General features: G+C 41.9%; 1 protein-coding gene across 1 annotated transcript in view; it reads right to left on the minus strand.

Annotated features, from left to right (window-relative positions):
- Positions 1 to 25,208, minus strand: part of atg2a (autophagy related 2A) — a 464,956-nt gene that overhangs the window by 282,620 nt on the left and 157,128 nt on the right. The window lies entirely within an intron of this gene.

Below are 25,208 nucleotides of genomic sequence, written 5' to 3' on the forward strand. Positions count from 1 at the left end.
AAAATCACGCACAAAGAGAGCAGCCTCCCATGCTCAGCGGGCCCAATCGATTTACCAAACTTCCGATACAATCCCAAAACATGAACATTCATCAGGGACGCAAAAATAACTGCGTTTTATTCAGCAGGGATCTGAGGGGGGAGCTGTGTCAGCGGTAAGGACCTGCCATCCGAGGGGGCAGCTGTGTCAGCGGTAAGGACCTGCCATCCGAGGGGGGAGCTGTGTCAGCGGTAAGGACCTGCCAGAAAGAGCAGGCAGAGTCTTGAAGACAAATCTGGTCCAGTACGTGACTCACCCAGGGAAATGAGGACATCGGACAAGGTGGAAAGCAGGAGTAATACAGAAGGTTGCCTCTGCCTACCATAGATCTGAGTGACAGGGTAAATCGGAATCAGGTTTGTGATCACTGACAATGTGAAACTCGTGGCTTTCCAACAGCAACAGACAGCTAAAACATTACATTAATATGAATTGCAAAGGAATAATGAGACAGTGTGAACAGAGAATAAACACTATCGAGAACATGAGCTCCAGAGTGAGTGTGTATTATAGAATGAACTCTGCCGGGAATGTGAGCTCGAGAGTGAGTGTGTGTTACAGAATAAACACTGTCGGGAACGTGAGCTCAAGAGTGAGTGTGTGTTATAGAATGAACACCACAGGGAACCTGAGCTCAACAGTGAGTGAGTATTATAGAACAAACACTGTCGGGAACGTGAGCTCGAGAGTGATTGTGTATTGTAGAATGAACAGTACCGGGAACGTGAGCTTGAGAGTGAGTGTGTATTATAGAATAAACACTATCGGGAACGTGAGCTCGAGAGTGAGTGTGTATTATAGAATGAACACTATCAGTAACATGAGCTCGAGAGTGAGTGTCTATTGTAGAATAAACACTACCGGGAACGTGAGCTCGAGAGTGAGTGTGTATTATAGAATAAACACTATCAGTAACATGAGCTCGTGAGTGAGTGTGAATTAGAGAATAAACACTGTCGGGAACATGAGCTCGAGAGTGAGTATGTATTACAGAATAAATACTATCGAGAACGTGAGCTCGAGAGTGAGTGTGCATTGTAGAATAAACACTGTGGGGAGCATGAGCTCGAGAGTGATTGTGTATTGTAGAATAAACACTGTCGGGAACGTGTGCTCGATAGTCAGTGTGTATTACAGAATGAAAACTACAGGGAATGTAAGCTCGAGAGTGAGTGTGTATTACAGAATGAAAACTACAGGGAATGTGAGCTCGAGAGTGATTGTGTATTATAGAATGCACACTACCGGGAACGTGAGTGTGTATTACAGAATAAATACTATCGGGAACATGAGCTCGAGAGTGAGTATGTATTATAGAATAAACACTATTGGGAACATGAGCTCAAGAGTGAGTGTGTATTGTAGAATAAACACTACCGGGAACGTGAGCTCGAGAGTGATTGTGTGTTATAGAATGAACACTACCGGGAACATGAGCTCGAGATTGAGTGTGTATTATAGAACAAACCCTGCCAGGAACATGAGCTCGAGATTGAGTGTGTATTATAGAATAAACACTATCGGGAACATGAGCTCGAGAGTGAGTATGTATTGTAGAATGAACACTACTGGGAACGTGAGTTCGAGAGTGATTGTGTATTGTAGAATAAACACCATCGGGAAAATGAGCTCAAGAGTGAGTGTGCAGTATAGAATAAACACTATCGGGAACGTGAGCTCGAGAATGCGTGTGCATTAGAGAATAAACACTACCGGAAACGTGAGCTCGACAGTCAGTGTGTATTATAGAATGAACACTACAGGGAACATGAGCTCGAGAGTGAGTGTCTATTGTAGAATGAACACTACCGGGAACATGAGCTCGAGAGTGATTGTGTATTATAGAATGAACACTACAGGGAACATGAGCTCGAGAGTGAGTCTGTATTATAGAATAAACACTACCGGGAACATGAGCTCGAGAGTGAGTGTCTATTGTAGAATGAACACTACTGGGAACGTGAGCTCGAGAGTGATTGTGTATTATAGAATGAACATTACCAGGAACATGAGCTCGATAGTAAGTGTGTATTAGAGAATAAGCACTGTCGGGAACATGAGCTCGAGAGTGAGTGTCTATTGTAGAATGAACACTACTGGGAACATGAGCTCGAGAGTGATTGTGTATTATAGAATGAACACTACCAGGAACATGAGCTCGATAGTAAGTGGGTATTAGAGAATAAGCACTGTCGGGAACATGAGCTCGAGAGTGAGTGTCTATTGTAGAATGAACACTACTGGGAACGTGAGCTCGAGAGTGATTGTGTATTATAGAATGAACACTACCAGGAACATGAGCTCGATAGTAAGTGTGTATTATACAATAAGCACTACCGGGAACATGAGCTCGAGAGTGAGTGTGTATTCTTGAACAAACACTCTCGAGAACGTGAGCTCGAGAGTGATTGTGTATTATATAATAAACACTACCGGGAACATGAGCTCGAGAGTGAGTGTGTATTATAGAATAAACACTGTCAGGAACATGAGCTCGAGAGTGATTGTGTATTATAGAATAAACACTATCGAGAACGTGAGCTCGAGTGTGAGTGTGTATTAGAGAATAAACACCATCTGGAACATGAGCTCGAGAGTGAGTGTCTATTGTAGAATAAACACTACCGGGAACGTGAGCTCGAGAGTGAGTGTGTATTAAAGAATAAACACTATCGGGAACAAGAGCTCGAGAGTGAGTGTGGATTGTAGAATGAACACTACCGGGAACGTGAGCTCGAGAGTGATTGTGTATTATAGAATGAACACTGTCGGGAACGTGAGCTCGAGAGTGAGTGTGTATTATAGAATAAACACTATTGGGAACAAGAGCTCGAGAGTGAGTGTGTCTTGCAGAATAAACACTGTCAGGAACATGAGCTCGAGAGTGAGTATGTATTATATGATAAACACTGTCGGGAACGTGAGCTCGAGAGTGAGTGTGTATTCATGAACAAACACTATTGAGAACGTGAGCTCGAGAGTGATTGTGTATTATAGAATGAACACTACCGGGAACATGAGCTCGATAGTGATTGTGTATTATAGAATAAACACTGTCAGGAACATGAGCTCGAGAGAGAGTGTTTATTATATAATAAACACTATTGGGAAAATAAGCTCGAGAGTGAGTGTGTATTATAGAATAAACACTATCGGGAACGTGAGTGTGTATTACAGAATAAACACTATCGGGAACATGAGCTCGAGAGTGAGTGTGTATTGTAGAATAAACACTATCGAGAACGTGAGCTCGAGTGTGAGTGTGTATTAGAGAATAAACACCATCTAGAACATGAGCTCGAGAGTGAGTGTGTCTTGCAGAATAAACACTACCGGGAACGTGAGCTCGAGAGTGAGTGTGTATTATAGAATAAACACTATTGGGAACAAGAGCTCGAGAGTGAGTGTGGATTGTAGAATGAATACTACCGGGAACGTGAGCTCGAGAGTGATTGTGTATTATAGAATGAACACTACCAGGAACATGAGCTCGAGAGTGAGTGTGTCTTGCAGAATAAACACTACCGGGAACGTGAGCTCGAGAGTGAGTGTGTATTATAGAATAAACACTATTGGGAACAAGAGCTCGAGAGTGAGTGTGGATTGTAGAATGAACACTACCGGGAACGTGAGCTCGAGAGTGATTGTGTATTATAGAATGAACACTACCAGGAACGTGAGCTCGAGAGTGATTGTGTATGTTAGAATGAACACTACCGGGAACATGAGCTCGATAGTGATTGTGTATTATAGAATAAACACTGTCAGGAACATGAGCTCGAGAGAGAGTGTTTATTATATAATAAACACTATTGGGAAAATGAGCTCGAGAGTGAGTGTGTATTATAGAATAAACACTATCGGGAACATGAGCTCGAGAGTGAGTGTGTATTGTAGAATGAACACTACTGGGAACGTGAGTTCGAGAGTGATTATGTATTGTAGAATAAACACCATCGGGAAAATGAGCTCAAGAGTGAGTGTGCAGTATAGAATAAACACTATCGGGAACGTGAGCTCGAGAATGCGTGTGCATTAGAGAATAAACACTACCGGAAACGTGAGTTCGACAGTCAGTGTGTATTATAGAATGAACACTACAGGGAACATGAGCTCGAGAGTGAGTGTCTATTGTAGAATGAACACTACTGGGAACGTGAGCTCGAGAGTGATTGTGTATTATAGAATGAACACTACCAGGAACATGAGCTCGATAGTAAGTGTGTATTAGAGAATAAGCACTGTCGGGAACATGAGCTCGAGAGTGAGTGTCTATTGTAGAATGAACACTACTGGGAACGTGAGCTCGAGAGTGATTGTGTATTATAGAATGAACAGTACCAGGAACATGAGCTCGATAGTAAGTGTGTATTATACAATAAGCACTACCGGGAACATGAGCACGAGAGTGAGTGTGTATTATATAATAAACACTACCGGGAACATGAGCTCGAGAGTGAGTGTGTATTATAGAATAAACACTGTCAGGAACATGAGCTCGAGAGTGATTGTGTATTATAGAATAAACACTATCGAGAACGTGAGCTCGAGTGTGAGTGTGTATTAGAGAATAAACACCATCTAGAACATGAGCTCGAGAGTGAGTGCGTCTTGCAGAATAAACACTACCGGGAACGTGAGCTCGAGAGTGAGTGTGTATTACAGAATAAACACTATCGGGAACATGAGCTCGAGAGTGATTGTGTATTGTAGAATAAACACCATCGGGAAAATGAGCTCAAGAGTGAGTGTGCAGTATAGAATAAACACTATCGGGAACGTGAGCTCGAGAATGCGTGTGCATTAGAGAATAAACCCTACCGGAAACGTGAGCTCGACAGTCAGTGTGTATTATAGAATGAACACTACAGGGAACATGAGCTCGAGAGTGAGTGTGTATTGTAGAATAAACACTATCGAGAACGTGAGCTCGAGTGTGAGTGTGTATTAGAGAATAAACACCATCTAGAACATGAGCTCGAGAGTGAGTGTGTCTTGCAGAATAAACACTACCGGGAACGTGAGCTCGAGAGTGAGTGTGTATTATAAAATAAACACTATTGGGAACAAGAGCTCGAGAGTGAGTGTGGATTGTAGAATGAATACTACCGGGAACGTGAGCTCGAGAGTGATTGTGTATTATAGAATGAACACTACCAGGAACGTGAGCTCGAGAGTGAGTGTGTCTTGCAGAATAAACACTACCGGGAACGTGAGCTCGAGAGTGAGTGTGTATTATAGAATAAACACTATTGGGAACAAGAGCTCGAGAGTGAGTGTGGATTGTAGAATGAACACTACCGGGAACGTGAGCTCGAGAGTGATTGTGTATTAGAGAATGAACACTACCAGGAACGTGAGCTCGAGAGTGATTGTGTATTATAGAATGAACACTACCGGGAACATGAGCTCGATAGTGATTGTGTATTAGAGAATGAACACTACCGGGAACATGAGCTCGATAGTGATTGTGTATTATAGAATAAACACTGTCAGGAACATGAGCTCGAGAGAGAGTGTTTATTATATAATAAACACTATTGGGAAAATGAGCTCGAGAGTGAGTGTGTATTATAGAATAAACACTATCGGGAACATGAGCTCGAGAGTGAGTGTGTATTGTAGAATGAACACTACTGGGAACGTGAGTTCGAGAGTGATTGTGTATTGTAGAATAAACACCATCGGGAAAATGAGCTCAAGAGTGAGTGTGCAGTATAGAATAAACACTATCGGGAACGTGAGCTCGAGAATGCGTGTGCATTAGAGAATAAACACTACCGGAAACGTGAGCTCGACAGTCAGTGTGTATTATAGAATGAACACTACAGGGAACATGAGCTCGAGAGTGAGTGTCTATTGTAGAATGAACACTACCGGGAACATGAGCTCGAGAGTGATTGTGTATTATAGAATGAACACTACAGGGAACATGAGCTCGAGAGTGAGTCTGTATTATAGAATAAACACTACCGGGAACATGAGCTCGAGAGTGAGTGTCTATTGTAGAATGAACACTACTGGGAACGTGAGCTCGAGAGTGATTGTGTATTATAGAATGAACATTACCAGAAACATGAGCTCGATAGTAAGTGTGTATTAGAGAATAAGCACTGTCGGGAACATGAGCTCGAGAGTGAGTGTCTATTGTAGAATGAACACTACTGGGAACGTGAGCTCGAGAGTGATTGTGTATTATAGAATGAACACTACCAGGAACATGAGCTCGATAGTAAGTGGGTATTAGAGAATAAGCACTGTCGGGAACATGAGCTCGAGAGTGAGTGTCTATTGTAGAATGAACACTACTGGGAACGTGAGCTCGAGAGTGATTGTGTATTATAGAATGAACACTACCAGGAACATGAGCTCGATAGTAAGTGTGTATTATACAATAAGCACTACCGGGAACATGAGCTCGAGAGTGAGTGTGTATTCTTGAACAAACACTCTCGAGAACGTGAGCTCGAAAGTGATTGTGTATTATATAATAAACACTACCGGGAACATGAGCTCGAGAGTGAGTGTGTATTATAGAATAAACCCTGTCAGGAACATGAGCTCGAGAGTGATTGTGTATTATAGAATAAACACTATCGAGAACGTGAGCTCGAGTGTGAGTGTGTATTAGAGAATAAACACCATCTGGAACATGAGCTCGAGAGTGAGTGTCTATTGTAGAATAAACACTACCGGGAACGTGAGCTCGAGAGTGAGTGTGTATTATAGAATAAACACTATCGGGAACAAGAGCTCGAGAGTGAGTGTGGATTGTAGAATGAACACTACCGGGAACGTGAGCTCGAGAGTGATTGTGTATTATAGAATGAACACTGTCGGGAACGTGAGCTCGAGAGTGAGTGTGTATTATAGAATAAACACTATTGGGAACAAGAGCTCGAGAGTGAGTGTGTCTTGCAGAATAAACACTACCGGGAACATGAGCTCGAGAGTGAGTATGTATTATATGATAAACACTGTCGGGAACGTGAGCTCGAGAGTGAGTGTGTATTCATGAACAAACACTATTGAGAACGTGAGCTCGAGAGTGATTGTGTATTATAGAATGAACAGTACCAGGAACATGAGCTCGATAGTAAGTGTGTATTATACAATAAGCACTACCGGGAACATGAGCACGAGAGTGAGTGTGTATTATATAATAAACACTACCGGGAACATGAGCTCGAGAGGGAGTGTGTATTATAGAATAAACACTGTCAGGAACATGAGCTCGAGAGTGATTGTGTATTATAGAATAAACACTATCGAGAACGTGAGCTCGAGTGTGAGTGTGTATTAGAGAATAAACACCATCTAGAACATGAGCTCGAGAGTGAGTGCGTCTTGCAGAATAAACACTACCGGGAACGTGAGCTCGAGAGTGAGTGTGTATTACAGAATAAACACTATCGGGAACATGAGCTCGAGAGTGAGTGTGTATTGTAGAATGAACACTACCGGGAACGTGAGTTCGAGAGTGATTGTGTATTGTAGAATAAACACCATCGGGAAAATGAGCTCAAGAGTGAGTGTGCAGTATAGAATAAACACTATCGGGAACGTGAGCTCGAGAATGCGTGTGCATTAGAGAATAAACCCTACCGGAAACGTGAGCTCGACAGTCAGTGTGTATTATAGAATGAACACTACAGGGAACATGAGCTCGAGAGTGAGTGTGTCTTGCAGAATAAACACTACCGGGAACATGAGCTCGAGAGTGAGTGTGTATTATAGAATAAACACTTCCGGGAACGTGAGCTCGAGAGCAATTGTGTATTATAGAATGAACACTGCTGGGAACGTGAGTGTGTATTATAGAATAAACACTATCGGGAACATGAGCTCGAGAGTGATTGTGTATTATAGAATAAACACGATCGGGAACATGAGCTCGAGAGTGAGTGTGTATTGTAGAATGAACACTGTCGGGGACATGAGTGTGTAACATAAAATAAACACTATCGGGAACATGAGCTCAAGAGTGATTGTGTATTATAGAATGAACACTACCGGGAACATGAGCTCGAGAGTGAGTGTGTATTATATGATAAACACTGTCGGGAACGTGAGCTCGAGAGTGATTGTGTATTATATAATAAACACTACCGGGAACATGAGCTCGAGAGTGAGTGTGTATTATAGAATAAACACTTCCGGGAACGTGAGCTCGAGAGCGATTGTGTATTATAGAATAAACATTATCGGGAACATGAGCTCAAGAGTGAGTGTGTATTATAGAACAAACACTGTCGGGAACATGAGGTCCAGAGTGAGTGTGTATTATAGAATAAACACTGTCAGGAACATGAGCTCGAGAGTGATTGTGTATTATAGAATAAACACTATCGAGAACGTGAGCTCGAGTGTGAGTGTGTATTAGAGAATAAACACCATCCGGAACATGAGCTCGAGAGTGAGTGTGTCTTGCAGAATAAACACTACCGGGAACGTGAGCTCGAGAGTGAGTGTGTATTATACAATAAACACTACTGGGAACGTGAGCTCAAGAGTGAGTGTGTATTATAGAATAAACACTATTGGGAACAAGAGCTCGAGAGTGAGTGTGGATTGTAGAATGAACACTACCGGGAACGTGAGCTCGAGAGTGATTGTGTATTATAGAATGAACACAACCAGGAACGTGAGCTCGAGAGTGATTGTGTATTATAGAATGAACACTACCGGGAACATGAGCTCGATAGTGATTGTGTATTATAGAATAAACACTGTCAGGAACATGAGCTCGAGAGAGAGTGTTTATTATATAATAAACACTATTGGGAAAATGAGCTCGAGAGTGAGTGTGTATTATAGAATAAACACTATCGGGAACGTGAGTGTGTATTACAGAATAAACACTGTCAGGAACATGAGCTCGAGAGTCAGTGTGTATTCTTGAACAAACACCATCGGGAAAATGAGCTCAAGAGTGAGTGTGCAGTACAGAATAAACACTATCGGGAACGTGAGCTCGAGAATGCGTGTGCATTAGAGAATAAACACTACCGGAAACGTGAGCTCGACAGTCAGTGTGTATTATAGAATGATCACTACAGGGAACAAGAGCTCGAGAGTGAGTGTGCAGTATAGAATAAACACTATCGGGAACGTGAGCTCGAGAATGCGTGTGCATTAGAGAATAAACACTACCGGAAACGTGAGCTCGACAGTCAGTGTGTATTATAGAATGAACACTACAGGGAACGTGAGCTCGAGAGTGAGTGCGTATTATAGAATAAAAACTACCGGGAACGTGAGCTCGAGAGTGAGTGTGTATTCTAGAATAAACACTGTCAGGAACATGAGCTCGAGAGTCAGTGTGTATTCTTGAACAAACACTGTCGGGAACATGAGCTCAAGAGTGCGTGTGTATTATAGAAAAAACACTGCCGGGAACGTGAGTGTGTGTTATAGAATAAACACTACAGGGAACATGAGCTCGAGAGTGAGTGTGTATTATAGAACAAACACTGTCGGGAACATGAGGTCCAGAGTGAGTGTGTATTATAGAATAAACACTGTCAGGAACATGAGCTCAAGAGTGAGTGTGTATTATAAAATTAACACTACGGGGAACATGAGCTCGGTAGTCATTCTGTATTACAGAATGAACACTACAGGGAACGTGAGCTCGAGAGCAATTGTGTATTATAGAATGAACACTGCTGGGAACGTGAGTGTGTATTATAGAATAAACACTATCGGGAACATGAGCTCGAGAGTGATTGTGTATTATAGAATAAACACGATCGGGAACATGAGCTCGAGAGTGAGTGTGTATTGTAGAATGAACACTGTCGGGGACATGAGTGTGTAACATAAAATAAACATTATCGGGAACATGAGCTCAAGAGTGATTGTGTATTATAGAATGAACACTACCGGGAACATGAGCTCGAGAGTGAGTGTGTATTATATGATAAACACTGTCGGGAACGTGAGCTCGAGAGTGATTGTGTATTATATAATAAACACTACCGGGAACATGAGCTCGAGAGTGAGTGTGTATTATAGAATAAACACTTCCGGGAACGTGAGCTCGAGAGCGATTGTGTATTATAGAATAAACATTATCGGGAACATGAGCTCAAGAGTGAGTGTGTATTATAGAACAAACACTGTCGGGAACATGAGGTCCAGAGTGAGTGTGTATTATAGAATAAACACTGTCAGGAACATGAGCTCGAGAGTGATTGTGTATTATAGAATAAACACTATCGAGAACGTGAGCTCGAGTGTGAGTGTGTATTAGAGAATAAACACCATCCGGAACATGAGCTCGAGAGTGAGTGTGTCTTGCAGAATAAACACTACCGGGAACGTGAGCTCGAGAGTGAGTGTGTATTATACAATAAACACTACTGGGAACGTGAGCTCAAGAGTGAGTGTGTATTATAGAATAGACACTATTGGGAACAAGAGCTCGAGAGTGAGTGTGGATTGTAGAATGAACACTACCGGGAACGTGAGCTCGAGAGTGATTGTGTATTATAGAATGAACACAACCAGGAACGTGAGCTCGAGAGTGATTGTGTATTATAGAATGAACACTACCGGGAACATGAGCTCGATAGTGATTGTGTATTATAGAATAAACACTGTCAGGAACATGAGCTCGAGAGAGAGTGTTTATTATATAATAAACACTATTGGGAAAATGAGCTCGAGAGTGAGTGTGTATTATAGAATAAACACTATCGGGAACGTGAGTGTGTATTACAGAATAAACACTGTCAGGAACATGAGCTCGAGAGTCAGTGTGTATTCTTGAACAAACACCATCGGGAAAATGAGCTCAAGAGTGAGTGTGCAGTACAGAATAAACACTATCGGGAACGTGAGCTCGAGAATGCGTGTGCATTAGAGAATAAACACTACCGGGAACGTGAGCTCGAGAATGAGTGTCTATTCTAGAATAAACACTATTGGGAACAAGAGCTCGAGAGTGAGTGTGGATTGTAGAATGAATACTACCGGGAACGTGAGCTCGAGAGTGATTGTGTATTATAGAATGAACACTACCAGGAACGTGAGCTCGAGAGTGAGTGTGTCTTGCAGAATAAACACTACCGGGAACGTGAGCTTGAGAGTGAGTGTGTATTATAGAATAAACACTATTGGGAACAAGAGCTCGAGAGTGAGTGTGGATTGTAGAATGAACACTACCGGGAACGTGAGCTCGAGAGTGATTGTGTATTAGAGAATGAACACTACCAGGAACGTGAGCTCGAGAGTGATTGTGTATGTTAGAATGAACACTACCGGGAACATGAGCTCGATAGTGATTGTGTATTATAGAATAAACACTGTCAGGAACATGAGCTCGAGAGAAAGTGTTTATTATATAATAAATACTATTGGGAAAATGAGCTCAAGAGTGAGTGTGTATTATAGAATAAACACTATCGGGAACATGAGCTCGAGAGTGAGTGTGTATTGTAGAATGAACACTACTGGGAACGTGAGTTCGAGAGTGATTGTGTATTATAGAATAAACACTTTCGGGAACGTGAGCTCGAGAATGCGTGTGCATTAGAGAATAAACACTACCGGAAACGTGAGCTCGACAGTCAGTGTGTATTCTAGAATAAACACTGTCAGGAACATGAGCTCGAGAGTCAGTGTGTATTCTTGAACAAACACTGTCGGGAACATGAGCTCAAGAGTGCGTGTGTATTATAGAAAAAACACTGCCGGGAACGTGAGTGTGTGTTATAGAATAAACACTACAGGGAACATGAGCTCGAGAGTGAGTGTGTATTATAGAACAAACACTGTCGGGAACATGAGGTCCAGAGTGAGTGTGTATTATAGAATAAACACTGTCAGGAACATGAGCTCAAGAGTGAGTGTGTATTATAAAATTAACACTACGGGGAACATGAGCTCGGTAGTCATTCTGTATTACAGAATGAACACTACAGGGAACGTGAGCTCGAGAGCAATTGTGTATTATAGAATGAACACTGCTGGGAACGTAAGTGTGTATTATAGAATAAACACTATCGGGAACATGAGCTCGAGAGTGATTGTGTATTATAGAATAAACACTGTCAGGAACATGAGCTCGAGAGAGAGTGTTTATTATATAATAAACACTATTGGGAAAATGAGCTCGAGAGTGAGTGTGTATTATAGAATAAACACTATCGGGAACGTGAGTGTGTATTACAGAATAAACACTGTCAGGAACATGAGCTCGAGAGTCAGTGTGTATTCTTGAACAAACACCATCGGGAAAATGAGCTCAAGAGTGAGTGTGCAGTATAGAATAAACACTATCGGGAACGTGAGCTCGAGAATGCGTGTGCATTAGAGAATAAACACTACCGGGAACGTGAGCTCGAGAATGAGTGTCTATTCTAGAATAAACACTATTGGGAACAAGAGCTCGAGAGTGAGTGTGGATTGTAGAATGAATACTACCGGGAACGTGAGCTCGAGAGTGATTGTGTATTATAGAATGAACACTACCAGGAACGTGAGCTCGAGAGTGAGTGTGTCTTGCAGAATAAACACTACCGGGAACGTGAGCTTGAGAGTGAGTGTGTATTATAGAATAAACACTATTGGGAACAAGAGCTCGAGAGTGAGTGTGGATTGTAGAATGAACACTACCGGGAACGTGAGCTCGAGAGTGATTGTGTATTAGAGAATGAACACTACCAGGAACGTGAGCTCGAGAGTGATTGTGTATGTTAGAATGAACACTACCGGGAACATGAGCTCGATAGTGATTGTGTATTATAGAATAAACACTGTCAGGAACATGAGCTCGAGAGAAAGTGTTTATTATATAATAAATACTATTGGGAAAATGAGCTCAAGAGTGAGTGTGTATTATAGAATAAACACTATCGGGAACATGAGCTCGAGAGTGAGTGTGTATTGTAGAATGAACACTACTGGGAACGTGAGTTCGAGAGTGATTGTGTATTATAGAATAAACACTTTCGGGAACGTGAGCTCGAGAATGCGTGTGCATTAGAGAATAAACACTACCGGAAACGTGAGCTCGACAGTCAGTGTGTATTCTAGAATAAACACTGTCAGGAACATGAGCTCGAGAGTCAGTGTGTATTCTTGAACAAACACTGTCGGGAACATGAGCTCAAGAGTGCGTGTGTATTATAGAAAAAACACTGCCGGGAACGTGAGTGTGTGTTATAGAATAAACACTACAGGGAACATGAGCTCGAGAGTGAGTGTGTATTATAGAACAAACACTGTCGGGAACATGAGGTCCAGAGTGAGTGTGTATTATAGAATAAACACTGTCAGGAACATGAGCTCAAGAGTGAGTGTGTATTATAAAATTAACACTACGGGGAACATGAGCTCGGTAGTCATTCTGTATTACAGAATGAACACTACAGGGAACGTGAGCTCGAGAGCAATTGTGTATTATAGAATGAACACTGCTGGGAACGTGAGTGTGTATTATAGAATAAACACTATCGGGAACATGAGCTCGAGAGTGATTGTGTATTATAGAATAAACACGATCGGGAACATGAGCTCGAGAGTGAGTGTGTATTGTAGAATGAACACTGTCGGGGACATGAGTGTGTAACATAAAATAAACATTATCGGGAACATGAGCTCAAGAGTGATTGTGTATTATAGAATGAACACTACCGGGAACATGAGCTCGAGAGTGAGTGTGTATTATATGATAAACACTGTCGGGAACGTGAGCTCGAGAGTGATTGTGTATTATATAATAAACACTACCGGGAACATGAGCTCGAGAGTGAGTGTGTATTATAGAATAAACACTTCCGGGAACGTGAGCTCGAGAGCGATTGTGTATTATAGAATAAACATTATCGGGAACATGAGCTCAAGAGTGAGTGTGTATTATAGAACAAACACTGTCGGGAACATGAGGTCCAGAGTGAGTGTGTATTATAGAATAAACACTGTCAGGAACATGAGCTCGAGAGTGATTGTGTATTATAGAATAAACACTATCGAGAACGTGAGCTCGAGTGTGAGTGTGTATTAGAGAATAAACACCATCCGGAACATGAGCTCGAGAGTGAGTGTGTCTTGCAGAATAAACACTACCGGGAACGTGAGCTCGAGAGTGAGTGTGTATTATACAATAAACACTACTGGGAACGTGAGCTCAAGAGTGAGTGTGTATTATAGAATAAACACTATTGGGAACAAGAGCTCGAGAGTGAGTGTGGATTGTAGAATGAACACTACCGGGAACGTGAGCTCGAGAGTGATTGTGTATTATAGAATGAACACAACCAGGAACGTGAGCTCGAGAGTGATTGTGTATTATAGAATGAACACTACCGGGAACATGAGCTCGATAGTGATTGTGTATTATAGAATAAACACTGTCAGGAACATGAGCTCGAGAGAGAGTGTTTATTATATAATAAACACTATTGGGAAAATGAGCTCGAGAGTGAGTGTGTATTATAGAATAAACACTATCGGGAACGTGAGTGTGTATTACAGAATAAACACTGTCAGGAACATGAGCTCGAGAGTCAGTGTGTATTCTTGAACAAACACCATCGGGAAAATGAGCTCAAGAGTGAGTGTGCAGTACAGAATAAACACTATCGGGAACGTGAGCTCGAGAATGCGTGTGCATTAGAGAATAAACACTACCGGAAACGTGAGCTCGACAGTCAGTGTGTATTATAGAATGATCACTACAGGGAACAAGAGCTCGAGAGTGAGTGTGCAGTATAGAATAAACACTATCGGGAACGTGAGCTCGAGAATGCGTGTGCATTAGAGAATAAACACTACCGGAAACGTGAGCTCGACAGTCAGTGTGTATTATAGAATGAACACTACAGGGAACGTGAGCTCGAGAGTGAGTGCGTATTATAGAATAAAAACTACCGGGAACGTGAGCTCGAGAGTGAGTGTGTATTCTAGAATAAACACTGTCAGGAACATGAGCTCGAGAGTCAGTGTGTATTCTTGAACAAACACTGTCGGGAACATGAGCTCAAGAGTGCGTGTGTATTATAGAAAAAACACTGCCGGGAACGTGAGTGTGTGTTATAGAATAAACACTACAGGGAACATGAGCTCGAGAGTGAGTGTGTATTATAGAACAAACACTGTCGGGAACATGAGGTCCAGAGTGAGTGTGTATTATAGAATAAACACTGTCAGGAACATGAGCTCAAGAGTGAGTGTGTATTATAAAATTAACACTACGGGGAACATGAGCTCGGTAGTCATTCTGTATTACAGAATGAACACTACAGGGAACGTGAGCTCGAGAGTGAGTGTGTATTATAGAATGAACACTACCGGGAACATGAGTGTGTAACATAAAATAAACACTATCGGGAACATGAGCTCAAGAGTGATTGTGTATTATAGAATGAACACTACCGGGAACATGAGCTCGAGAGTGAGTGTGTATTATATGATAAACACTGTCGGGAACGTGAGCTCGAGAGTGAGTGTGTATTCTTGAACAAACACTATCGAGAACGTGAGTTCAAGAGTGATTGTGTATTAGAGAATAAACATCATCCGGATCATGAGCTCGAGAGTGAGTGTGTCTTGCAGAATAAACACTACTGGGAACGTGAGCTCGAGAGTGAGTGTGTATTATAGAATAAACACTACTGGGAACGTGAGCTCGAGAGTGAGTGTGTATTATAGAATAAACACTATTGGGAACAAGAGCTCGAGAGTGAGTGTGTATTATAGAATGAACACTACCAGGAACATGAGCTCGATAGTGATTGTGTATTATAGAATGAACACTACCGGGAACATGAGCTCGATAGTGATTGTGTATTATAGAATAAACACTGTCAGGAACATGAGCTCGAGAGAGAGTGTGTAATATAGAATGAACACTACCGGGAACGTGAGCTCGAGAGTGAGTGTGTATTATTGAATAAACACTATCGGGAACATGAGTGTGCAGTATAGAATAAACACTATCGGGAACGTGAGCTCGAGAATGCGTGTGCATTAGAGAATAAACACTACCGGAAACGTGAGCTCGACGATCAGTGTGGATTGTAGAATGAACACTACCGGGAACGTGAGCTCGAGAGTGATTGTGTATTACAGAATGAACACTGTCGGGAACGTGAGCTCGAGAGTGAGTGTGTATTATAGAATAAACACTATTGGGAACAAGAGCTCGAGAGTGAGTGTGTCTTGCAGAATAAACACTACCGGGAACCTGAGCTCGAGAGTGAGTATGTATTATATTATAAACACTGTCGGGAACGTGAGCTCGAGAGTGAGTGTGTATTCTTGAACAAACACTATCGAGAACGTGAGCTCGAGAGTGATTGTGTATTATATAATAAACACTACCGGGAACATGAGCTCGAGAGTGAGTGTGTATTATAGAATAAACACTGTCAGGAACATGAGCTCGAGAGTGATTGTGTATTATAGAATAAACACTATCGAGAACGTGAGCTCGAGTGTGAGTGTGTATTAGAGAATAAACACCATCTAGAACATGAGCTCGAGAGTGAGTGTCTTGCAGAATAAACACTACCGGGAACGTGAGCTCGAGAGTGAGTGTGTATTCTAGAATAAACACTATTGGGAACAAGAGCTCGAGAGTGAGTGTGGATTGTAGAATGAATACTACCGGGAACGTGATCTCGAGAGTGATTGTGTATTATAGAATGAACACTACTAGGAACGTGAGCTCGAGAGTGAGTGTGTCTTGCAGAATAAACACTACCGGGAACGTGAGCTCGAGAGTGAGTGTGTATTATAGAATAAACACTATTGGGAACAAGAGCTCGAGAGTGAGTGTGGATTGTAGAATGAACACTACCGGGAACGTGAGCTCGAGAGTGATTGTGTATTAGAGAATGAACACTACCAGGAACGTGAGCTCGAGAGTGATTGTGTATGTTAGAATGAACACTACCGGAAACATGAGCTCGATAGTGATTGTGTATTATAGAATAAACACTATCGAGAACGTGAGCTCGAGTGTGAGTGTGTATTAGAGAATAAACACCATCCGGAACATGAGCTCGAGAGTGAGTGTGTCTTGCAGAATAAACACTACCGGGAACGTGAGCTCGAGAGTGAGTGTGTATTATAGAATAAACACTACTGGGAACGTGAGCTCAAGAGTGAGTGTGTATTATAGAATAAACACTATTGGGAACAAGAGCTCGAGAGTGAGTGTGGATTGTAGAATGAACACTACCGGGAACGTGAGCTCGAGAGTGATTGTGTATTAGAGAACGAACACTACCAGGAACGTGAGCTCGAGAGAGATTGTGTATGTTAGAATGAACACTACCGGGAACATGAGCTCGATAGTGATTGTGTATTATAGAATAAACACTGTCAGGAACATGAGCTCGAGAGAGAGTGTTTATTATATAATAAACACTATTGGGAAAATGAGCTCGAGAGTGAGTGTGTATTATAGAATAAACACTATCGGGAACGTGAGTGTGTATTACAGAATAAACACTGTCAGGAACATGAGCTCGAGAGTCAGTGTGTATTCTTGAACAAACACCATCGGGAAAATGAGCTCAAGAGTGAGTGTGCAGTATAGAATAAACACTATCGGGAACGTGAGCTCGAGAATGCGTGTGCATTAGAGAATAAACACTACCGGGAACGTGAGCTCGAGAATGAGTGTCTATTCTAGAATAAACACTATTGGGAACAAGAGCTCGAGAGTGAGTGTGGATTGTAGAATGAATACTACCGGGAACGTGAGCTCGAGAGTGATTGTGTATTATAGAATGAACACTACCAGGAACGTGAGCTCGAGAGTGAGTGTGTCTTGCAGAATAAACACTACCGGGAACGTGAGCTTGAGAGTGAGTGTGTATTATAGAATAAACACTATTGGGAACAAGAGCTCGAGAGTGAGTGTGGATTGTAGAATGAACACTACCGGGAACGTGAGCTCGAGAGTGATTGTGTATTAGAGAATGAACACTACCAGGAACGTGAGCTCGAGAGTGATTGTGTATGTTAGAATGAACACTACCGGGAACATGAGCTCGATAGTGATTGTGTATTATAGAATAAACACTGTCAGGAACATGAGCTCGAGAGAAAGTGTTTATTATATAATAAATACTATTGGGAAAATGAGCTCAAGAGTGAGTGTGTATTATAGAATAAACACTATCGGGAACATGAGCTCGAGAGTGAGTGTGTATTGTAGAATGAACACTACTGGGAACGTGAGTTCGAGAGTGATTGTGTATTATAGAATAAACACTTTCGGGAACGTGAGCTCGAGAATGCGTGTGCATTAGAGAATAAACACTACCGGAAACGTGAGCTCGACAGTCAGTGTGTATTATAGAATGAACGCTACAGGGAACGTGAGCTCGAGAGTGAGTGTGTATTATAGAATAAAAACTACCGGGAACGTGAGCTCGAGAGTGAGTGTGTATTCTAGAATAAACACTGTCAGGAACATGAGCTCGAGAGTCAGTGTGTATTCTTGAACAAACACTGTCGGGAACATGAGCTCAAGAGTGAGTGTGTATTATAGAAAAAACACTGCCGGGAACGTGAGTGTGTGTTATAGAATAAACACTACAGGGAACATGAGCTCGAGAGTGAGTGTGTATTATAGAACAAACACTGTGGGGAACATGAGGTCCAGAGTGAGTGTGTATTATAGAATAAACACTGTCAGGAACATGAGCTCAAGAGTGAGTGTGTATTATAAAATTAACACTACGGGGAACATGAGCTCGGTAGTCATTCTGTATTACAGAATGAACACTACAGGGAACGTGAGCTCGAGAGTGAGTGTGTATTATAGAATGAACACTACCGGGAACATGAGTGTGTAATATAAAATAAACACTATCGGGAACATGAGCTCAAGAGTGATTGTGTATTATAGAATGAACACTACCGGGAACATGAGCTCGTGAGTGAGTGTGTATTATATGATAAACACTGTCGGGAACGTGAGCTCGAGAGTGAGTGTGTATTCTTGAACAAACACTATCGAGAACATGAGTTCAAGAGTGATTGTGTATTAGAGAATAAACATCATCCGGATCATGAGCTCGAGAGTGAGTGTGTCTTGCAGAATAAACACTACTGGGAACGTGAGCTTGAGAGTGATTGTGTATTATAGAATAAACACTGTCAGGAACATGAGCTCGAGAGAGAGTGTGTAATATAGAATGAACACTACCGGGAACGTGAGCTCGAAAGTGAGTGTGTATTATTGAATAAACACTATCGGGAACGTGAGTGTGCAGTATAGAATAAACACTATCGGGAACGTGAGCTCGAGAATGCGTGTGCATTAGAGAATAAACACTACCGGAAACGTGAGCTCGACGGTCAGTGTGGATTGTAGAATGAACACTACCGGGAACGTGAGCTCGAGAGTGATTGTGTATTATAGAATGAACACTGTCGGGAACGTGAGCTCGAGAGTGAGTGTGTATTATAGAATAAACACTATTGGGAACAAGAGCTCGAGAGTGAGTGTGTCTTGCAGAATAAACACTACCAGGAACATGAGCTCGAGAGTGAGTATGTATTATATGATAAACACTGTCGGGAACGTGAGCTCGAGAATGCGTGTGCATTAGAGAATAAACACTACCGGGAACGTGAGCTCGAGAGTGAGTGTCTATTCTAGAATAAACACTATTGGGAACAAGAGCTCGAGAGTGAGTGTGGATTGTAGAATGAATACTACCGGGAACGTGAGCTCGAGAGTGATTGTGTATTATAGAATGAACACTACCAGGAACGTGAGCTCGAGAGTGAGTGTGCCTTGCAGAATAAACACCACCGGGAACGTGAGCTCGAGAGTGAGTGTGTATTATAGAATAAACACTATTGGGAACAAGAGCTCGAGAGTGAGTGTGTATTGTAGAATGAACACTACTGGGAACGTGAGTTCGAGAGTGATTGTGTATTATAGAATAAACACTTTCGGGAACGTGAGCTCGAGAATGCGTGTGCATTAGAGAATAAACACTACCGGAAACGTGAGCTCGACAGTCAGTGTGTATTATAGAATGAACACTACAGGGAACGTGAGCTCGAGAGTGAGTGTGTATTATAGAATAAAAACTACCGGGAACGTGAGCTCGAGAGTGAGTGTGTATTCTAGAATAAACACTGTCAGGAACATGAGCTCGAGAGTCAGTGTGTATTCTTGAACAAACACTGTCGGGAACATGAGCTCAAGAGTGAGTGTGTATTATAGAAAAAACACTGCCGGGAACGTGAGTGTGTGTTATAGAATAAACACTACAGGGAACATGAGCTCGAGAGTGAGTGTGTATTATAGAACAAACACTGTGGGGAACATGAGGTCCAGAGTGAGTGTGTATTATAGAATAAACACTGTCAGGAACATGAGCTCAAGAGTGAGTGTGTATTATAAAATTAACACTACGGGGAACATCAGCTCGGTAGTCATTCTGTATTACAGAATGAACACTACAGGGAACGTGAGCTCGAGAGTGAGTGTGTATTATAGAATGAACACTACCGGGAACATGAGTGTGTAACATAAAATAAACACTATCGGGAACATGAGCTCAAGAGTGATTGTGTATTATAGAATGAACACTACCGGGAACATGAGCTCGAGAGTGAGTGTGTATTATATGATAAACACTGTCGGGAACGTGAGCTCGAGAGTGAGTGTGTATTCTTGAACAAACACTATCGAGAATGTGAGTTCAAGAGTGATTGTGTATTAGAGAATAAACATCATCCGGATCATGAGCTCGAGAGTGAGTGTGTCTTGCAGAATAAACACTACTGGGAACGTGAGCTCGAGAGTGATTGTGTATTATAGAATAAACACTGTCAGGAACATGAGCTCGAGAGAGAGTGTGTAATATAGAATGAACACTACCGGGAACGTGAGCTCGAGAGTGAGTGTGTATTATTGAATAAACACTATCGGGAACGTGAGTGTGCAGTATGGAATAAACACTATCGGGAACGTGAGCTCGAGAATGCGTGTGCATTAGAGAATAAACACTACCGGAAACGTGAGCTCGACGGTCAGTGTGGATTGTAGAATGAACACTACCGGGAACGTGAGCTCGAGAGTGATTGTGTATTATAGAATGAACACTATTGGGAACAAGAGCTCGAGAGTGAGTGTGTCTTGCAGAATAAACACTACCAGGAACATGAGCTCGAGAGTGAGTATGTATTATATGATAAACACTGTCGGGAACGTGAGCTCGAGAGTGAGTGTGTATTATATGATAAACACTGTCGGGAACGTGAGCTCGAGAGTGAGTGTGTATTCTTGAACAAACACTATCGAGAACGTGAGCTCGAGAGTGATTGTGTATTATATAATAAACACTACCGGGAACATGAGCTCGAGACTGAGTGTGTATTATACAATAAACACTGTCAGGAACATGAGCTCGAGAGTGATTGTGTATTATAGAATAAACACTATCGAGAACGTGTGCTCGAGTGTGAGTGTGTATTAGAGAATAAACACCATCTAGAACATGAGCTCGAGAGTGAGTGTGTCTTGCAGAATAAACACTACCGGGAACGTGAGCTCGAGAGTGAGTGTGTATTATAGAATAAACACTATTGGGAACAAGAGCTCGAGTGTGAGTGTGGATTGTAGAATGAACACTACCGGGAACGTGAGCTCGAGAGTGATTGTGTATTAGAGAATGAACACTACCAGGAACGTGAGCTCGAGAGTGATTGTGTATGTTAGAATGAACACTACCGGGAACATGAGCTCGATAGTGATTGTGTATTATAGAATAAACACTGTCAGGAACATGAGCTCGAGAGAGAGTGTTTATTATATAATAAACACTATTGGGAAAATGAGCTCGAGAGTGAGTGTGTATTATAGAATAAACACTATCGGGAACATGAGCTCGAGAGTGAGTGTGTATTGTAGAATGAACACTACTGGGAACGTGAGTTCGAGAGTGATTGTGTATTATAGAATAAACACTATCGGGAACGTGAGCTCGAGAATGCGTGTGCATTAGAGAATAAACACTACCCGAAACGTGAGCTCGACAGTCAGTGTGTATTATAGAATGAACACTACAGGGAACGTGAGCTCGAGAGTGAGTGTGTATTATAGAATAAAAACTACCGGGAACGTGAGCTCGAGAGTGAGTGTGTATTCTAGAATAAACACTGTCAGGAACATGAGCTCGAGAGTCAGTGTGTATTCTTGAACAAACACTGTCGGGAACATGAGCTCAAGAGTGAGTGTGTATTATAGAAAAAACACTGCCGGGAACGTGAGTGTGTGTTATAGAACAAACACTACAGGGAACATGAGCTCGAGAGTGAGTGTGTATTATACAACAAACACTGTCGGGAACATGAGGTCCAGAGTGAGTGTGTATTATAGAATAAACACTGTCAGGAACATGAGGTCCAGAGTGAGTGTGTATTATAGAATAAACACTGTCAGGAACATGAGCTCAAGAGTGAGAGTGTATTATAAAATTAACACTACGGGGAACATGAGCTCGGTAGTCATTCTGTATTACAGAATGAACACTACAGGGAACGTGAGCTCGAGAGTGAGTGTGTATTATAGAATGAACACTACCGGGAACATGAGTGTGTAACATAAAATAAACACTATCGGGAACATGAGCTCAAGAGTGATTGTGTATTATAGAATGAACACTAGCGGGAACATGAGCTCGAGACTGAGTGTGTATTATATGATAAACACTGTCGGGAACGTGAGCTCGAGAGTGAGTGTGTATTCTTGAACAAACACTATCGAGAACGTGAGTTCAAGAGTGATTGTGTATTAGAGAATAAACATCATCCGGATCATGAGCTCGAGAGTGAGTGTGTCTTGCAGAATAAACACTACTGGGAACGTGAGCTCGAGAGTGAGTGTGTATTATAGAATAAACACTACTGGGAACGTGAGCTCGAGAGTGAGTGTGTATTATAGAATAAACACTATTGGGAACAAGAGCTCGAGAGTGAGTGTGTATTATAGAATGAACACTACCAGGAACATGAGCTCGATAGTAATTGTGTTTTATAGAATGAACACTACCGGGAACATGAGCTCGATAGTGATTGTGTATTATAGAATAAACACTGTCAGGAACATGAGCTCGAGAGAGAGTGTGTAATATAGAATGAACACTACCGGGAACGTGAGCTCGAGAGTGAGTGTGTATTATTGAATAAACACTATCGGGAACGTGAGTGTGCAGTATAGAATAAACACTGTCAGGAACATGAGCTCGAGAGTGATTGTGTATTATAGAATAAACACTATCGAGAACGTGAGCTCGAGTGTGAGTGTGTATTAGAGAATAAACACCATCTAGAACATGAGCTCGAGAGTGAGTGTGTCTTGCAGAATAAACACTACCGGGAACGTGAGCTCGAGAGTGAGTGTGTATTATAGAATAAACACTATTGAGAACAAGAGCTCGAGAGTGAGTGTGGATTGTAGAATGAATACTACCGGGAACGTGAGCTCGAGAGTGATTGTGTATTATAGAATGAACACTACCAGGAACGTGAGCTCGAGAGTGAGTGTGTCTTGCAGAATAAACACTACCGGGAACGTGAGCTCGAGAGTGAGTGTGTATTATAGAATAAACACTATTGGGAACAAGAGCTCGAGAGTGAGTGTGTATTATAAAATTAACACTACGGGGAACATGAGCTCGGTAGTCATTCTGTATTACAGAATGAACACTACAGGGAACGTGAGCTCGAGAGTGAGTGTGTATTATAGAATGAACACTACCGGGAACATGAGCTTGATAGTGATTGTGTATTATAGAATAAACACTGTCAGGAACATGAGCTCGAGAGTCAGTGTGTATTCTTGAACAAACACTGTCGGGAACATGAGCTCAAGAGTGAGTGTGTATTATAGAAAAAACACTGCCGGGAACGTGAGTGTGTGTTATAGAATAAACACTACAGGGAACATGAGCTCGAGAGTGAGTGTGTATTATAGAACAAACACTGTCGGGAACATGAGGTCCAGAGTGAGTGTGTATTATAGAATAAACACTGTCAGGAACATGAGCTCAAGAGTGAGTGTGTATTATATGATAAACACTGTCGGGAACGTGAGCTCGAGAGTGATTGTGTATTAGAGAATGAACACTACCAGGAACGTGAGCTCGAGAGTGATTGTGTATGTTAGAATGAACACTACCGGGAACATGAGCTCGATAGTGATTGTGTATTATAGAATAAACACTGTCAGGAACATGAGCTCGAGAGAGAGTGTTTATTATATAATAAACACTATTGGGAAAATGAGCTCGAGAGTGAGTGTGTATTATAGAATAAACACTATCGGGAACATGAGCTCGAGAGTGAGTGTGTATTGTAGAATGAACACTACTGGGAACGTGAGTTCGAGAGTGATTGTGTATTATAGAATAAACACTTTCGGGAACGTGAGCTCGAGAATGCGTGTGCATTAGAGAATATACACTACCGGAAACGTGAGCTCGACAGTCAGTGTGTATTATAGAACGAACACTACAGGGAACGTGAGCTCGAGAGTGAGTGTGTATTATAGAATAAAAACTACCGGGAACGTGAGCTCGAGAGTGTGTGTGTATTCTAGAATAAACACTGTCAGGAACATGAGCTCGAGAGTCAGTGTGTATTCTTGAACAAACACTGTCGGGAACATGAGCTCAAGAGTGAGTGTGTATTATAGAAAAAACACTGCCGGGAACGTGAGTGTGTGTTATAGAATAAACACTACAGGGAACATGAGCTCGAGAGTGAGTGTGTATTATACAACAAACACTGTCGGGAACATGAGGTCCAGAGTGAGTGTGTATTATAGAATAAACACTGTCAGGAACATGAGGTCCAGAGTGAGTGTGTATTATAGAATAAACACTGTCAGGAACATGAGCTCAAGAGTGAGAGTGTATTATAAAATTAACACTACGGGGAACATGAGCTCGGTAGTCATTCTGTATTACAGAATGAACACTACAGGGAACGTGAGCTCGAGAGTGAGTGTGTATTATAGAATGAACACTACCGGGAACATGAGTGTGTAACGTAAAATAAACACTATCGGGAACATGAGCTCAAGAGTGATTGTGTATTATAGAATGAACACTACCGGGAACATGAGCTCGAGACTGAGTGTGTATTATATGATAAACACTGTCGGGAACGTGAGCTCGAGAGTG

This window comes from Hypanus sabinus, chromosome 31, assembly GCF_030144855.1.
Source record: "Hypanus sabinus isolate sHypSab1 chromosome 31, sHypSab1.hap1, whole genome shotgun sequence".
Classification (NCBI taxonomy): domain Eukaryota; kingdom Metazoa; phylum Chordata; class Chondrichthyes; order Myliobatiformes; family Dasyatidae; genus Hypanus; species Hypanus sabinus.